Source organism: Oculina patagonica, chromosome 12, assembly GCF_052425735.1.
Source record: "Oculina patagonica isolate OP01 chromosome 12, crgOcupat, whole genome shotgun sequence".
NCBI classification, from domain to species: domain Eukaryota; kingdom Metazoa; phylum Cnidaria; class Anthozoa; order Scleractinia; family Oculinidae; genus Oculina; species Oculina patagonica.
Genome location: NC_135769.1, coordinates 26,699,844 through 26,719,358, shown reverse-complemented (window position 1 = coordinate 26,719,358; position 19,515 = coordinate 26,699,844). Strand labels below are relative to the sequence as shown.

The 19,515-nt window shown below is 36.6% G+C and overlaps 1 protein-coding gene across 5 annotated transcripts in view; it reads right to left on the bottom strand.

Moving 5' to 3' along the window:
- Positions 1-16,885, bottom strand: part of LOC144633884 (atrial natriuretic peptide receptor 1-like) — a 53,972-nt gene extending 37,087 nt beyond the window's left edge. The window contains exons 1-3 of one of the 5 annotated variants that reach the window (XM_078492797.1): positions 16,850-16,885; positions 15,760-15,810; positions 10,091-10,166 (exon numbers count right to left, since the gene is read on the bottom strand). The gene's annotated coding sequence lies outside the window, so the exon portion shown is untranslated. Of the gene's footprint in view, positions 1-75; positions 117-8,050; positions 8,131-10,090; positions 10,167-11,406; positions 11,422-13,131; positions 13,184-15,759; positions 15,811-16,849 lie in introns of those variants that run through there. The other 4 variants (XM_078492798.1, XM_078492799.1, XM_078492802.1 and 1 more) reach the window with 4 other exon arrangements.
- Positions 16,886-19,515: the final 2,630 nt, after the last annotated feature.

Here is a 19,515-nt window from a genome sequence, read left to right as displayed (position 1 = left end):
TTACCATCTAACATCTACCACAAAAGCTAAAAGTGACAAAAAAGATTAACAGATTTTTACGTGAACATCGCTTACCGGCAAAAGCACGAGGTCGAAGGAAGCAAGCACCAAAGTCTTCGAATACTGAATGGTAGATAGATTTGCACCATAATTTTTTTAAAATTGCACCTTTCTACGTCCAAAGGGGTTAAATAGATACAATTAATTCAGATGTATTGAACAGTTGTGGGGCACAGGTGTTCAAGTGAAGAAAATGCAAATTTTAATGCAAAAGGCGCCGAACATTTGGACATTGCCGTTGAAAACAACAAGAGGCAGAAAATCGGAATAATTATTCACTTGTGGCCGTTTCCTCTCATTAATTTTTTTTGTTTCCTCTCCTTTAGTTATATTTTTCTTTGAATATTTTGCATTTAATGGCTAATTGGTGGAACATCATGGAAAGAGGAATTATAGACTGGGACTGGACTAATGGAACCGAGACCCGGAATGTCTTTCACATGCAATATCACACAAACATACTTAAACTATAACATGTTATTATAGTCTTAATGGGGATTTAAATAATTAATCGAATCAAAGCAAAATTTTAGCTTCTCACCGAGAAATTAGTTTTTTTTTAAAATTGATAGATCATTTTGAGTCGTGATCTGAGCATTGCTAAATGTGTTATCTGATTACTTAGAATCGCCAAAATTTGACATGAAATTTACCATGACAACCTTAAATTAAAATTGTCCGCGTATCTTTTTTGCCTCAGTTTACCTTTTAATCTTAATATAATTTATATTTATAAACAATTTTTGGTAAAATTGAATCTATAAGATGCTAGTCTCGTTTAGTAAAATTACGACACCCACGATGGCATTGTAAGTGACTAATGGTTGAAATAACTCTGTTATCTCATGTGAATAATTTTCCTGCTTACGACATAAAAATGACAATTCATTCCTAGTACAAAATTACGATAAGTTTTCAAAAAAATTGTTATACTGCGTTGGTGGGCAAGTGTGAACACTTAGATTTATACACCGCCCCCGGGCCACTAGCTGCCTTTTAAGCAGAATTTTAAAATTAAGAACTGACTTATCAAGCATAAACCCACAGAAACGTTAACCTCACTGGTTAATAGAGAGCTGCAGTTAAATGATTTTTTTTTTTTCAAGAAACTTTGGTCTGCTGATCTGTTAACTTCTACCATGAAGTTGTAGCAGGAGCCTGGTTAATTGTAGAAAAATTGCGGTTCTACAAGTTTACAAGATTAAACAAAAATGTTTGTGTAAGGTAAGTAAACATGAGTAAATGATCATCACAATATACTGAATGAGCTCTAAAGATTCCTGCATGGAAAAAATTCAAGGATTTAGCAGTATTTGATCGCATGAACTCCGGGGTACTGTTGCAATGATATACCGACGTCGATGAAACCAACTATAAAATTATGGCTCTTCAAAAATTCCCATTTTATTAAATTGACCTTCTTATTGCAGCCATATAAGTAATTGCAAAATAGTGATATACTGAAAATATTATAACTTTTAATTTTTTTCAATAAGTTCAAAGGGAATTTTATGTTTTGAAGAATCAAGATTCGGCATCACATATAAAAACTGATTCATCAAAATGGAAAACATTAAAACTAACTATTTAAATTTTTGTGGCATCTTTGTAAACCTCCTGACGAAAACACCCCGAAGAGAAACAAATCATTAACAGGCCTTTTTGTGTTTCTATTATATCTTGGGAAATGATCTGGGAAACAAATAGGTGAGCAGAGTTGCCGGATCAGATGTTTTGTTGTTTATATTTCACACAGTTAAGTTTGCTCGTGTGTATGGTTTTTGCATGGATTGCATGATTTACGCCGTACCATGCCTGCACACAAAATTCTATGACGTAATTGACGTAATCTTCAATATTAACTAAAATATTGAGATTCACTTGCCTTGCAGAAACGCCTCACTAGCGTAGCTGGTCTCGGGCCTTGAGGCTGCCATGCATGAGAATGCTGGTCCAAACCAAACTTGAAAATGATTTTCCACATACTATATAACATTAATTGTTCTGAGTGACGTAAGTCAGGATCCTCTCGTTTGTTCTTTTTCATGTCATTGAAGTCTGAGTTCCGTCCACTGGTCCGGATGCAAAGAACTTAATATATCACTTAAATGTGTTAAGGTTAGGTTTTCGCGTGAAAAATTAAGATTCGGAATCATTTGGCACATTAAACTTGATTGTTTATTCATCTTAATGAACAACTACTACATAGAAAAACACTACCATATGCTCCTAGCTTATTTTTCCCAACAGCTTCAAAGTAGGTTTCAATTTCAATCTTGATCTAGTGTTAACGCGGTCTGGATAAACCACATTTGACCTGATAGTTTCTTTCAGTGACATTACCCTGTAACTGCTGTAAAACACGTAAAAACATGATGTTCTATTAAACACAGTTTATGTTTCGTGGTGAGGTGTTTGTTAAGTGAAAGCAAAACACAATTTACATGTACAAAAGACAGGCTTTTAGCACAGCTAAGCTTAATGATACCTTAAGTGCCCCTGTCAGTCAATTAAAAAGAGAAAAGCTCGGTTAAAATAAACAAATGCGTTTAAAACCTCTTACTTTTTTCTTGGTGGGGTTGTTTTTAACTTAATGTCCAAGTATCGCTCTATTTATCATCACATCCAAGTTTCGTGTCTTTTTTTTTTTTTTAGAGGGACTTAATTGTCGCCTTGTATGCTTAATTTGCAATGAATTTGTAAAAAGTTATTGTCCCAATGCTTTCATTAACTTAAAAATCAAAATCCATAAATAAAAGCACGATTTTTACACGTGCCCCAATCATATGGCAAAATATTTTATACGCGAAACCCGCGCTGAAATTCGCTATATTTGCGTCAGTTTCAATCCTTGCGAAGATACTGAGGCTGTGAGAAATTTGCCTGTTTATTTAAATAAAAGAGATTCTGAAACAAAAAGGTCTTTGTGTGAGCTTTACACCTTGAACATTTTAAATTGGCATGGTCTTCCAGCAATCTATTTTCCAAAAGGTAAATCCTATAAAGGTTTTTCTGCTAAAAGGAATGTCTTTAAAGCTTTTAATATTAACGTAACAGGATTTTGAAAATGAAAACATATCTGGCCTTTTCCAACTATCTATCTTTCATTTCTAATTTCTAATCTCATTTTAATAAGTCTTTTCTGACGGACCATGAGGTGGGAAATTATGTGATATATAATGATCACTTAGATATTTACCGTTCGATGATTAATATCAGGGCTGGAGATTTTTTTTTTTTAAATTATTACCGGCATAATTTTACTGGCTGGATGGTTGGGAGCTAAAAACGAAGAAGGGGGCCCTATTTTACTCAAGGGGGGCCCTATTTTTTGACACTATAAAGGTTTTCTTTTCAGTAGGAAGGCAAAGTCAACCTTCTTTATTGGATACGTATACTTCCTCTTGTTTTTTCTTTCTCTTTTTTCTTTTTACCGTATACATATACGTACTTGTAAAACTTTCGTTCTACAAGAGAAAGAAAATTAAAAAAAGTGATCTTTCCTATCTATCTTTCTTCGTTATGGCTGGTTTCCATGTTCGTTTCCCGATCGTTCTGACCGCCTCAAAACATTATGAACCAATGTAAAAGACTGCTCTAATCGGGCCTGAGACCAATAACGTCACCTTCTAGTTTTTCATTCGTAATCCATCATAAATCTCCCTCATTTTCAACCATCCTTGTTTATTTTTGGTTTCTTGATACTTCTTTGATGTTTTTCTACCTTAGAAACTATAATCATGTTTTGTTTCATTCAATTGAAAGATGTATTTTTCAACAATGACACGAGCACGGGACAAAGAAAAATTCTGAGTCCCGACGGAAATCGAACCCATGGCCTTCCAAATATCGGTTGGGAGCTCTAACCAACTGAGCTACGTGAGACTCGCTGTGAGCTAGGCCATTTACTAGGTTGATATGTGACAAGCGTCCTGCATACTGATAGGATCATTAATGTCGAAATCATCAAGTATGTGGTAAAATAATAAAGATGGTAAATCTTGAGCTCGGTGATAAATAATAAAGATGTATTTTTCAACAATGACACGAGCATGGAAGAAAGAAAAATTCTGAGTCCCCGACGGGAATCGAACCCATGGCCTCCCAGTTACCATTTACTAGGTTGATATGTGACAAGCGTCCTGTATATACACTGCATATCAACCTAGTAAATGGCCCAGCTCACCACGAGTCTCTCGTAGCTCAGTTGTTTAGAGCGCCCAACCAGTATCTGGGAGGCCATCGGTTCGATTCCCGTCGGGGACTCAGAATTTTTCTTTGTCCCATGCTCGTGTCATTGTTGAAAATTACATCTTTATTATTTATCACCGAGCTCAAAAAAAAATTTACCATCTTTATTATTTTACCACAAATTTAAAAGTATTTAAAAACAAAATAGCGGCACCGCTGCAGCAGAAAGAGCAATGAATTCTGGGATAATTTGGTGAATTCTGGTGAAATTACAGAGTAGTTTTCAATTATTATAATCACTTGCGATTTTCCAGATAGAATTAAACTGAATTAAACTAAGGGATGGCGATCGTACCGATTAACCAGCTAAGAAAACTGGGGATTTTTTCGATCCTCGTAGTAAAGCAAAAAAACGTGCTGATTCAAAAAAATTAAAAGAAAACATTAGCTCGTTACTCGCATAATAATAAAACCGAACTGCATACATTTCCAGCCGTTTATAGGCCAGTATCAATTGACTAGAAAATACAACTGAACTAAACGTTTTCTTACTTGTGAGTGAGTACTTTGAGAATCGATCGCTCGACAGTCGGATCTCCGTGTTTCAGTGAGTCTTATTCAGTTGTCAGATCACACGGCTTGCCTGTTGATTTTGCCTTTTCTTCGACTGACCGATGCAGAAACAGTTTTCGAAACGTTTCGAATGCAAAGATAAACAGTTACGAACCACTTTACCGGAATGAACCGTCGATGATTGTATAGTTAATTTAAAAACAGGAACACAATAGTAAAGGCTGCCGCAAGTTATTAAAGTTGAAAATCTTCATTGTTTATTCGTCCAATAATGGTAAAACAAAAGACAATTCATGACACAGGCAGTGACGTCACATACCTTTTTTCTTAAAATAATCGCATAGGTTGTGCAACGGTGTTTGTCCCGCCTGACTCATTTGACCTCATTTGTTTTCATGTAATATTTTCTAAAATATTTCTGAATATATTTAATTAATTAAATCAATATTAATTTTTGTTTTGAAAATATTACCTGTCAAATCTATGTATATATACAGCTATTTCAATTCACGTTGTCAGATCAAAGCTTAAAGACAAGACCGAAAGGTAGTATGGGTAGAAGAACGCCACTGTACGTGAATACTAATGAGATACAACGACATGACAAACGCGAATTTGCACGTTTTCTTTCTTCTTAAGCATGTGGAAACAAGTTTATTTAACCACACAGAATTTTAAAGATTTTTTAAAACTTAAAGCCGTGTGAAAGTGAAAGTAAAGCTACAGAAAAAGGCCTGCTGAGAAAAAAATATTCTTTACGTGCAAAAATACAAAATTGTACATTAATTTTCTCTAGGTCAATATGCAAAATTCCAGCGGATACCCAGACCACCATACCGTCTTTAAGCTTTAATATGACAACGTTAATTGAAATATCTGTAAATGATTTTTTTTTTTGGCGACGCCGATACTTTGTTTCGCACTGCAAGAAAGTTATAAGGACAAAAAATTGAAACCACATACAGTTTCTGTTCATAGTTAGGCAATTTTAGTACGTTTCAGTAAGTCAGGAGGCAAGCTTTGACAAGCTGTGGATGTTAAACTACTTTTCAGCGATACTGAAACGCTTCCAATTTGGCGCTATCAAAAAATTCAGACGAGAAATAGTTCGCTGAATCTGTACAGTTTGTGGCCCAATATGAAGTACAATATTAACTCTGTTAAACTTTCTGCATGGTATTATTTTATGTTTCAGTGCTTTCCAATTGGTTTATGTGGATATCTTATACTTAAGATAAAGAATAACAGAGTACAGAATGCTCTTTTAGTCTTTTCAGTTATGTAGCGGTTTTGGGTAACTGGAAACTAGACTATTAGTAAAATAACAATACTATAGCTATGCGATAACGCCAGCAACTGCTTTTTCCCTCACTCTAGCCTGAAAAGGCTCGCTAAGTAATTTTTTGCAGTTGTAATAATTTACATACAATAACGTCTCCATTTTGATCGGCTAAAAGCCTGTCAACTTTACCCAAACATGCAGTGCAAAAAGTGAAATTGCAAAAAATCTGGAAATGAAGACACATTTGAGGGTAATATTTGTGCAGATCGGCAGCAACTCGACAGCACAGTGGTCGCCGATACAGAAAAGCTGGTGCTTTATAGATCTCTCGAACTATCTTTACAAAATAACAAAATGTTAAACGTTTTTAAGACGAACGCTACATAGCTAGCGAAAGATGAAAAGAAATAAAGGAATGTCGCATAAGGAAGAATTAATCATTCCTTTTTGCCATTAAGTCTGGAGCCTGTAGTGCTTGCAAGATTTCAATCTTTTTTATTTTGACTTTTTAGTTCTGTAATAGGCCTAGGTCGCAATGAAAATCTTTCCAGCCTTTCCCAGCTATAATTTTTTATAAGTTGCTGTTTTTAAATAGATACAGTTGAACTCCGTTATTTCGAACCGTCAGGGGAAACAAAAAATAGTTCGAAATAGCGGGAGTTCGAAATAGCCGATAATAAATGACTGAAGGGCAAATCCAAGGGAAACGGGTTCTAGTTCGAATTAACGGGGAATTCGAAATAACCGAGTTCGAATTAGCGAGGTTCAACTGTATATTGAGTCATGAACATTTTGCATGTCACAAAAATCTAAGAGACCTGCGAGTAAGCAGCACAATTCATGAATCGAAATCTCGGACGAAATTATGGAAATGCGAGCAAAAGCTTCAGAGAATACTGAGCGTTTTAAATGTGCAGAAAAACAATAGTTTGACGAGACTGAGCATAATTGTGATTATGGAGGACGAGTAGATTCTAAGTAACTACGAGTAGATTCTATTCTGCGATAAAAGCCGAAACTTTAAAAATAAAAAATAAAAACGACAAATAATTAATTTGGGGACTTAAATGGGTTTAAGCTTTCCGTTTGGAAATCAGCTGCCTCAGGCAAAAATTATTTGTTCTATAATGTAAAATACCCAAAAGAGAGGCCAAAAAAGATCTTATTTGATAGGTTGTCTAAGCAGAAGTGGATTTTAAACGTAAGTTTTAGATTTCCCGACGCTCTCTGACAGAAACTGTAGCAGAAAAAACAAAGCAGTTCCGGAGAAAGTATAGACTTAAAACGAAGACAACAGAAACGTTGACAGTCTGCTGAAAGTATTTTTGTCTTTCTCATTTGCGATCTTGTCCTAAGTAAACAATGTTTGACAAACATGAAGTCTCTACATTAGCGACGTCATTTATGCCAACCTGACCCCTCCCTCTCCGAGACGCAGAACTCCTTGCGCGACTGAAATCTTTCTTCGGTACGCGAATTTGTTGTTTTGCAAACGGAACTATTTTAATTCTGTTTGTTTTTATTGCTTAAGCAGAAGTAAGTGGCAAAGACCTTAGCTTTATCAAGCTTAGAATCTACGAAGTTGAGACTTACGGTAAACACAGACAACAAACTAACTCGAATTCATTCAGCGGATTATGAACGCATCATGCATGGCTTAATTGAAAAACGTCTTAACGTACACCAAATTTTGGATTTTGCTGCGGGAAAAATCAGATTCTGTTCGACACCTGAACGTTTTGTGGGTAAATTTGGATCGAGCTTTTAGAAAATCATGTTTTCCCGTTAGAACAAAAGACTTTGGTCTTGCGCTTTGCGAGGGACTCATTTTAATAAAACCTGTTTTCATTCGTTGCGAATTTGTCGACAATTGTCTAAACACCTCATTCGCATAGCCTGGACTGCGTAGAAGAATAAAAGATATAAAACTAATGACTTACATACCGACTGTCTGTGGGTTTCAGATGATTTTTTTGACGTGAACAACTTCTGCAACACTCCTTCATGACAAGGGCTTATTAAGACTTAGCTCAAATCCTTTGCGAATTCGACTCTGTGGAGCAGGTGCGCCAAGCGGATGTCGATGATAACAGAAGTTCAATCGACACTCCTTAATCACTTACTTGCCATGTCAAGATACTTTGATTAAACGGCCACGCAAACAACATACTCAAGTGCTTCCATGTTCTGTACAAATGAGAACGCGCTTAGCCACAACAGCGTTCAAAAGGCTAGCCACAAAAAGCCTTAACTGTCATGACAGATCATCAGGATCATGCTACACCTCTTGAAACTGAATAAGAAGTAATCAAAAGCTTCTCTCTTTAATGGAATATGACCCGAGGTAAGAACATTTTCAATCTATCTGCGTTAACATTAAGGGCGGGGACAAGCGAACGTAAGATTTATCACAAGATGTCATTGATTGTGGATAAAGGGAGAGAAAAACACTGTACGCTATTGAGATAGATGATAAACATCCTTTTTGTCTTCTTGTTTTTGTATCCTTGAGTCGAAAAAAAGTTCTTCGCCTTTTTTATTACTCGTGTTATTTGGCCAGTGGTTTTACACACGCCGTTTTGCGACACGATATTCGATTCGTTACCGACAAGAAATCAAAACAGTTTTAGGCAGAGTTAATTGAAATGGCAAAACAAAAAATGCTCTTTTCTTTGACAAGCCTTTCGAGGAGTGTTGCAATGTTTACAATTACGCGCACCTCAAAGACTGCGAATACCGCTGCCTCAGAATCAGATTTACTTTTCCCGCAGGGGAACTCATAATAACGTCTTTAAACAAAATTGAAAACTTCAAATAATAACTTATAAATGCCTGCATGTGGGTTAACACTGACGCAGAGCAACTAATATATAGTTTACACTTTCCTCCGAGTTTTGAAAATAAACCGATAAAAATATAGTGGCTGATTTGTCAGTTTAGTGAAGTGTAACGCTCTCAAGGGGAAAATGATTACGTGAGAAAACAGCGTGAAGGTGAAGGAAAATTAATTATCCTCCAGTCTTTTGTTTTTATCTTGCTTGTAATATGTTTTGCAATTTTTGAACTAAACGGCCCCACTCGATGTGCGAATTGTTCAGTGCCCGGAAACTGACTTGTTATAAACCCTAGTTTCATCCCCAGTCCTATGATGATTTTTTCATTGGAGTGGAGTGGGAAAGAGATGAGCATTTATATGCAAAAATAGAGAAAAAAACAAAGCAAAAAAAACAAGCAAAAAAAGAGAGAAAAACAAAAAGAAACAAAAGAAAAATAACCGTTTAAAATATTTTGCGGGAAGTTTGCGGATTAACAATTTCCAAACAAATTCAATAATGGTCTCAATAAAATTGACAAAAGCGCGTTAGTCCGAATCATGTGTCGCCAAGCACTTCATGTACGTATACTGAAAAAAAAAACACAACTTGTTTTCAGGAGTTGTCGAGTATTTCGATTATCTCCTGCTGTAGTAACATCAAATAATTAATATGCCAGGCAAACACTTAGAAAAGATACCGAATGAGTAAGGCCAAGGTTTCCGTTGAGCGGTGCATACTCAAGAAGAGACGAAAGTCTAGGATATGTGGCAACAACAACTTGAAGCCATCTTAAATGGTAAAGAGTTTATTGTATAACTCGGCGTCTGATGTGTTTTGCTTTGTTTTGTTTTGATTTAATTTTTGTTACAAATTATCGCGGCGCCAGCTTTCTCTTTTTCCCTAAGCGAAATTCGTTTCTTAATTCAAGTCAGCGAACGCAGGAAGAAAGTTTCGCAAATTAATTGATTATCACTCGCCTATTTCCTTGTTGTTTGGAGGTTTCTACAAGATCCGTAAAACTAAAATAGAAAATTAAGTATACACATTTTTCAAGGAATAGCAACACGATCATTTTCTTATGACCAGTATCTAACAAAATCGTAATAATAATATACGTACTCGCGGTTATTATGTGACAGAAACAAAAATACATGAAATTATTTCATACCTTAGGGTTGTCTTGATTCGCTGAACTGTTGTCCTCTAGTACAAGTCACTGACTGACTTACTTCTGCAGGGCATTTCTAAAGATAAAAATGGAAACAAGGTTTTTATAGAGCTTAATATGGTTGCACAGCTACGAGATTTTGAAAGCTTGCACTTCTCATGAGTCTTTGTTTCTAAATATACCACGCCCGCGGCTGTTTCTATCCACGCTACGCCATGTCGAAGTCAAAATATAAGTCATAAAAGCACAGGTGAAATAAAATACAACAGAACAACTCATTTGATTGCAATAATAGCTAACCAAATAATCGTGGGAAACTCCAGATACTGTTATTTAGAAAATGTCACGTCTTGATTTACATAAAACCGCCGCAGACAATCCCCAACATCGAAAAATGGATGTAATACGGTTATTGTCGCACGTTCCATGCATAAAATATTTTACCGTATTGGAAACGACGCGAGTTTCGTGCACGTTTTTTGAGACGATCTTTACAGAGTATCAATAATTATCCTTTTTTATTTCTCTTTGTTTGAAGAATCAAACAAATCGTGGTGAAATGCTGTGAAATTTGCTGTTATAAAAATGATACGATGTAACTGAATATTTTATGTCGTGCGTTGCCTAAGGCAATTTCCAGCAGCACCACAAATTGATAACTCATAAAGCGACGCATTTATTCGTGACTTGAAATAATGTTTTATGGAAAATAAAACCGCTTTTTAATTCATAAAGTTAGATTGATATCTTAAAAATGAAAGAGTCAGTGTTATTCTACGGCAGTCACGAAATCTCGTTGCAAATATCTTTTTGAAAGGCTGGGGGAATATGTATAAAAAAACTGAGAACTTTTTTATCGCACCGTAAAGCAACGGTTGAGCAAAATTATCAAATAGAAGCTCAGTATCACAAGCCGCAATATTTGACGATTAAACATGAAGGCACCGTTACTTTTATCACAAAAATGTATATCAGTTTAAATCTATCGAACGCTCAGTAACTGACAAAAGAATAGGTTATGCCGAAACATGAAGTACAGACTGAAAAATGTCCTTTTGTGTTTAAAAATTCTAGTGAGTCTGTTATGTCGACCGTTTAAAATATTGTAACGAATTGCTGTTTATTTTTACAGTCCACTGGATTAAAACTTTATCTTGAGTGAAAAGCCTATAATTTCGATGAAATTGTAGAAAAGTGTTCAATTGACTATCAACAATAACAATAGTTTTCAACCGCTAAATCACACATATGTGTGGGATTTCGTGGAAAATAGCCGAAATACTGAGCGCAATGACGTGCAATTGAGTAATACTTACCGGCGTGATGTTATAATAGTTTTTTTCATTCTTCCTTTTAACCCACTGACAGACATACATGCATCGTTTGAACGGCGCCTTTTAAGTACTCAAACTAAATCTTTAAAACAGGAAACTGAGACCGCGATTCTTTTTCTGGGTCAGTGGCATTGCTAGGCAACAAACAGTCCATAGGCGGTATATTTTAATTACAAGTTAATAGTGATATCGATAACATTAATGAATTTACGTCGATTTTATTATGATCATTGGCACTTGCCATGTGGGGACGTTTCCCATTGGCCAGGTCTGCCGACTGGGGACCATGCAGCCAGCTGCCTCGTTTCAGCGGAAAGCGCGGGAATCAGTTTCACAACTTCACTTTGGTTTATGGTTTAAAAAAATCCTTGGTATTGTAATCCAATACCACAAGTCTCTCTTCAGTTATTTGTTTCAGTCATAATAATAAACATCTTTAGATGAAGACCGGTTGATACTTTTTTTCTCTCTCTCCCTCCCTACCCCCCCCAAAAAAAAGGCGCCACCCCCAAAAAAAAAAAAAAAAAAAAAAAAAAAAAAAAAAAAAATTATAACTATTTATCTAAAAAAAAATTTATTTTTAAAATTTTAATTTTAAAACCTCACTCTCTCATATTTCAAAAAATTTGGTATTTTTATATTTTATTTTTATATTTTAGCATAGTGATTGTAAAGCGCTATAAAACTAGCTAAATAGCGCTAAGAAATATTATTATTATTTATTATTATTACTTTCGTGCTTTCGATCCCTTGGCGAATGTGCATTAAGATTAAAATGCTTGTTGGATCACGTGGCTCTGTTCCCTGATACTTTTATGTGTTGACCATCATCATCATCATCATCACTTTGTTTTAATCTTTGTTGACTGGTGCTTACATTATTTAGACCCACTAATATCCCGGGCTAAAATCTTTCGCTAGCAATCTTGAGCTTCGGGATAGTAAGAATTACTTTTCAATTTATTGAAATCATCTGGAGCTAAAAGTGGTTGGCATCGTATTTGATTAACAATAGATATGGCGAGCATCACTCTCGACACTTGCTCGACAGATATCTATCACTGAAGCCAAAAACTTGTCATATGCTAAAACAGTGAGCTTTCCTTTTTGATCAGGCAATAAAACAAATACAGCTTACTTGTACATTAGGCACTAGATGACAGCTAACTCTTGTAAATGAAGTCCATTTTAAAATAATTTGACTCGCACATACTGCAAGCTATCGGAATAAGTGACGGACTTCTAGTGCGATAAATGGCTTATCAAGCTACATTTGGACGATATTTATTGGGCTGCTAAAACCCACAATTTATAAAGACCTGTTTTGAATACGTTAATCTGACATTTACTTCAGTTTAGTTTGTACGGTTTTTTAACGAATTTGACAAAGATGTCACAGCCAAAATACAGATGTCGACTAAGATTATAACTAATTTTTTTTTCAAAATTCGGATTCGTTCGACTCGCGTTCAACCTCTTTCAGTTGTCTGCGTTTTACGAATAGAAATAATTACTGTGACATAACCTTGAAAATATACCAACGGATAAAGCGACCAAGATGAAACCTTTCAATTATGACCGTTACAAAACTGTATTTATAAACGTTCGGTGCTTCTTTGAAAGTTTTGGAGAAGCAACGCGACAAAAACATCTGAAAAGTGACATTTTAACAAATTTTAAATTCTTTGAAACGTGAATCAACCATACCTCATTATCGGAAACGCCAAGCACATCGTTTTTAGCCGAGGTTCATATCGAAGCACTCTTTACTGATCTTCGTCAAAGTAATACAAATAATAAAAATTTCTGAAAACAACGTATTCTCTTTGCTGAATTAATATTCATTACCCCCTACTGACGTACGAGCCTGTGACGAAAAATAACCAACAAAGAAAAAGTGTTTTTATTTTTTTTCTCTGTCACGAGGAGTGAAGTAAACACTTGCCTAACTCGTTTACCTCAACCTTTTCATGAGAGCCTATGCCTTGAGTATTAGGTTGATATTGTTTTTATATTTTTCGAGGCACGATGTTGTTTTGGCAAGGAAAGTTAACCCAGGAAGTCCACGACGAAGAATTAATTAAAATTTGTCCTCTTTTCTCGCCCGCGCTTTTATTCAATTCTGGTTATTCGTTCGGTTAATTCGAGCTCATAGCTATAAAGCACATAAGCAGCTTTGTTAATTTTGAGATTATGTTTTAATTTCAACATCTTACTGAAAATAATAAGGAGTTTTCGGCTTTTCGCTAGAATTTTGCAGATTGCATTATCCTTTGGGAGAAATAAAAAACTTGCCAGGAGTGATAAAAGTAAAAAAAAATAAATGTAAATTACGCTGCCTTGTTGTGCTAGTTCGTAATTCATTATAAGAATTAACTTGAAGGTAAACATGCTACAAAAGATTCGTTTTTTAATTGTTTTAAAGGTCGAACAAAAGTGTCGCCAGCATGTTTTTATTTAGTCCTTTGTATTCTTTTCAATATTCTCCTCTATCTCTTGCAAAATTAATGAAATGGAAAATGCAAAACGTGACTAAATCAAGAACTGCGGAAATTTCGTAACAGTTTCAGCGGTTGAAATAATATCTTTCAAGAAAATCACAGTTGTAATTCCATTAATAGGGAGATGTTTTTACACAGGAAGCACTTAATTGAGAAGTATTTTAAGAAAGATAAATATGGGTTTTATTTTATAGTCCCTACGTTCGTGCAGAGATACATTGGTCATTAATAAGCGGGGTATAAAAGAGGCTTGATACACGGTAATCACTGGCCAAAAATATCGAAAAAATCTGTTTTGTTCTGCTCTTCATGATGGCCACAACAGCCTTTCCTCACTAGAACAAAGAACAAAGACTAGGCGATTATTATAAACTTGACCCCATTTTTATCGTTTTAATCTTCCAATCTTGACATGATGAGTTGAATATTGTAATTAAGACTCGGGTACAAACGTGACTTGACGACATGTATGCCATCACGCACCAGTCACGTGACAATGGGCGACCACAGGCCAGTTTCCAGTTTACCAAGACGGCACTAAATGAAAACACTTTATAACTAAAACGCATTTTTACAGGGTAGGTCTCAATCCGAACTGGCATATCAGATTTATTCCTCTGTGTGTTGAACATTCGCTCAAATGCTTAGTGTTTAGATGGAAGAAGTAATAGCGATCAAACACGAGAGAGAGTGTTTCATTATAGTTGAAAATGCGACGCGCAGCGGAGTATTTTTGAAGAACTTCGAAGTGTTTGGATATGTGATGAAACACTCTCTCGAGTGTTTGATATATCTTCTCAATCGAAACTAAAACTAAGGAGTAAATGAAGTAACAAAATCGTGAATCGCTTTGTTTCTCCTCTCCCCAGCCTCCGAACTGTCAGCTCGTCAAGGCAGCACGAAGAGGCCTCCTCGGAGGAGGAGAGGTGCTGGCCAAAAGGATCGCAGCCTCTGGGGACGAAAATGAGAATCGACGGTAACAGCCAAGTAAGAGCGTGCGTTTTAGAGTTCTAAACTCAGACTCTGATAAGGCAGATGTTGGATATAAGATTGATATGCAAAATAATAACCGTTTTAAGATTTTGCCCTTCATTAACTCAACTCGCAATCTTTGTTGTTAATAACCATTCTACAATATTTAAAGTGTCATAATTAGTTTTTCAAAATAAAAATGGTGCGATACTATCTTTGAATTCATAAACCCGGCGATTATTGCTAAATGTAGTTCAGGCGGAAAGCGATGCGCAACTGATCTCAAATGTTACAAAATGCGCCGTCATATTCAAATGACCTGTATATGATTCAATTAGATAAATTTATTCTTCCCTTTTCTTAAAAGAAAAATTAGCTTTTGAATGTTATAAGCCCATTCTCTTGGCGAACGAACAGTTTTCGACTAATTTGAAAGTGAATTATTCTCGCCATGAAGTAAGCAACTCGTCAGACTTGCAGCGATCGAATAAATGACCTCGCACTCTAAACGGATGCATATATGCAAATCGAAATACTGTTCATCCTTACTTTAAATGTTTGTTTTTTGGAACAAATTATTTCTTAAATATAGGAGGGAATCCAAGTTTCAATGATTTTGATTCGCGGTGCCTTTTGATCTGCTATTTTCGGCGCGGCGAAAGATTTTTTCTAGCCGATTATTAAAGTAATATATAGGGCCGCGAGCTATGGTTCAAAAAACAACCAACTTTACGTATACAGAATGGAAATTTGGCTTTTAATGAAGTGGTTAATAAAGAAGGCGAAAAAGAGAACGGTTCGAACTTCGATAGATCCCTAACTATACAAAAAGAAGCAAGAACTGAAGAAGGGTAAAACATACCGCATTTCTGGCTTGTGCTTTCAAAACCATCACTTGCTTGAAACTAAACTCCTGTTGAGATGATAAATAAAATCTTAATTGAGGAGCTATTTGTCATGATCTTTTTGAAACAATGTAACTTACTGCCCATGTAACCAGGCCCCTCTAGTTACCCTTGGTCTCCCGCAGTTTCCCTCGGGTACCACATGACAAGAATATCCCCAGGATACTCAGCGGGGGCTACTAAAAATCCCGGGGGGGGGGGTACTCCCTAGGCCTCGGGGGCTCCGCCCGGCCTTTTTCGGCTCCGGTGGGTGGGTTTCCTTGGTTGGGGTGGGAATCTCTTGTTCGCCTTTCATTATTTCGGCAGACGCACTTTTGGTGTTCGTCTTTGCGCTCTGACACCCGTAGGTAGTGATGTCGTGTGGTTGAGGGGTGCCTTTCGGTTCGGGGTACCTTTCTATCAAATGGTAATGGGTAGGGTGGATCTTCGGGCGGGCCTCCCCTACACTTTTTCGCCCCCCCCCCCCGGACTAAAAATGTTTTACAGTTTTATACAGGGAGGTCAGGATGGCTCCGTCCCAAGCCCGAACCCTTACCCTTTGATATGAAATAATGATCCCCCCTTTTTTCTATCAAAAACTGGCAATGGTATATTTCAATTCTTGAGTTTTGATTTATTAACAGTAAATGGTATATGAGCTCATATATACCATGGACCACAAATATGGTAGGTGCACGCATCGACACGCACGCGTCAATTCTTTGGGTGTTTTTAATAGAACAATTATTCCACTCGCGCTTGTTGGATACGAGATAGATAGAGCCAACTCGGCGGTACGCGCCTCGTTGGCTATCTACCATATCAACTCATATCCAATGCGCGCTCATGGAATAATTGTTAAATCAGTTAAATCTGTTAAATATACCTTCGATAGAAAATGGCACCCCTTTCACATAATTACAGAAGTGATACTGCAGCTCTTTCCTTAATCTCTTACTGGAAAATCCTCTAAAATCACTTAAATTGAAGGGACCGATTTAGGCCTCAAAGTTCGCCACGGTCAATTACGCTCAAGTGTATATAGGAATTTACAGTAATGTTTAATACCTTTTCCCGGGGATAATCCACTCGGTGACAATTGATATGAGGTTTGCTAGATGGGAATTAACACAAATTTACATAAGAAAAAAAAAACAATGAAAATTATACAATATTTTGTACTTACATCTGGTTGCGTGTGAAGGGCGAATAAAACTCAACAAATATCAATAATTTCAAGTCGATTTATCAGTGCATCAAATGTCTCTTTCTCTGTTGCACAACCTTCCAATGTCTCAAATTGCAGTCAATTACTTACTGATTAAAAAATTATCCGAGATTTATAATTAACCACAGAAAACGTTAACAAATAAAAAGTTTTCATTATTGGTGCAAACATAAATGAATTGACCTTTCCGTGGGTCTGTTCGAGATATTTTGAAAGGTCATTTTAAACAACTCAATTACAATTTTCCCTACCGTTTTTTATAACTTCACCTCGCCAAATATATGCCTACAGCCTGACAAATAATCTACCTCGATCATTTTGGGCCGACCCTCCCCGTATAGTCCACTATAGGAGTTCCCTCCAGGCTAGGATCAATCTACCTCGATCGAGTTCATCATCATCATCATTTATTTGCCACTTCAGAATTAAACATACAAATGAATAACTTAAAAAGATAGGGCGAGGAGACCTCCAAGAAACCACAAGGCTTATGGGGGAGGCCACCTCAGGTTAGCAATAAGTTTGTAATTTCGCTGTGAATGTGCAGCTAGGCCAATTTCAGACTCATTTTATTAGAAACTTAATCATTTTTTTCTTAAAAGAAGAGAAGCTACTCGAACCAGTGATCGATTCTGGTAGAGAATTCCAAATTTTAGGACCCTGGAAAAGTATTGTAAACTGCTTTAGTTTCTCAGCATAACATGTTCCCGCCCTTGTGTCATCAGCTTTTTCTCCATACATGTGAAACACGGCAGAGCTTTCATCAATTCTAGACTGAAGCACAAACTCTACTTATGGTTAAAAGATTAACACTGCATACGAGCCTAGTGGCCCATCAGGCTGGAGCTTATCCCGATTTCTGTGGTCTGAAGCGACTCCCTGGATGAGTTGCGGGTCCATCGCAGGGTACCCCCCCCCCCCCCCCCAGCATTAAATTCGCCGGTACCCATTTATACACCTCGGTGAAGAGAGGCACTGTGAGAGTAAAGAGTCTTTCCCAAGAACACAATGCAGTGCCCCGGCCAGGGCTCGAACCCAGACCGCTCGATCCAGTTCCAACGCACCAACCGTTAGGCCAACCCGCCTCCCACATCTTGTAGATTTAGGCGGCTGTTAAATAACTTCTGCCACAGTCATTATCACCATTACTGTCCCTAGAATTAGAGCGGTTTTCACTTGGGTGTCAAAAGTAAATTGCGTTTGCTTTGGTTTTGAATTACTACGCTCAGTGATTGGCTTTAGAATCTCGCGCCACTTTCTCAGCCAATCAGAACTAAAACCAAAACCAATCGTGACTCGCTCGCGCACGTTTTCCCGCGCTTTGCGCTGGCTAGATGTATTTGCTTCGAGTTTTGATTGGTTCACTGGATTGTCCGTGTCTTTTGTGATTGGCCGAAGTAATTACATTGGTTTTGGCTTTACGACACTCAATTGAAAACTGCTCTATCACTATAGATGAGCAATGATAATTTATCATTTTTGTGATAACTTTCTGCGTCCCACATTTTAGGTACTTGTATGCTTGGCGCAAAGTAATTAATTCAAAGTGGCGCGGAAAAAGACTGCCACATCTCTCTGCTGAATCACAGGTAGCCCACACATTACCACAGGGAACGCACATAAGTGTTGTATTTTTCTACTGAATGTAATTCTGAACTATACCTGAATGAGAGAAAGCAATTTGTGAAAAAATTATAAAAGAATTTCTACCCAAACGTGACACAGAAGATCCACATTGATAAAAATTGATAACCATTCATAGAAAGATAGTTATATAGCCCAAAAATCTCGACTCTTAGGGACGGACCATTATTTTCTTGGAGGGGGGGGGGATGAAAAATTTTCCTCTGCAAACTTCTTTTTTTTAGTTTATGCACCTCTGCAAACATTTTTTTCGAAATTCTTACTATTTTTTGTTATACAAATCGTGTTTGCAAACAATTTATTTTGTCTTTCCGACCCTGCAAACAATTTTTTTCAATATTTTTCTCCCCCCCTCTAAAAAAAATAAGGTCCGTACCTTACCCGAATAGAAAGCGTTTTTTTTCCTCGAGCGCAATTATTCCAATTCTCTATTATTGTGCTCGTGAATAACTGGCCTGCATAATTTTTTTTTTTATGAAGGTACACACAAACAGTTTCTTAAGAAACTAATAACTTTGTTAATTGCGAAGTAGCAGACCGAGTCTGAGACATACAAAACCTATCTAAGACAGAAAATATCTACTAACCAAGGAGAACCCGTAGCTGAGGGCCATACGTTCAACTGAACACTAAAATAATTCATTTTGAATGCTTTTAACTTCTATCCGTGACTTTTCGGTCGCAAATTATGACAAAATTTTCACTGCTTGGTAATTTTAACTCGCTCTTTTCATTTCCGACAACTAGTACAATTATTATTTGTTCTCCCACCTTCTAATCCTTTGTGCAAATAAATGTGTTTGTTCTTAAAGCTAACAATAACTTTTCTAACCTTGCGCCAATTGTAAATATCGAAAAAAAA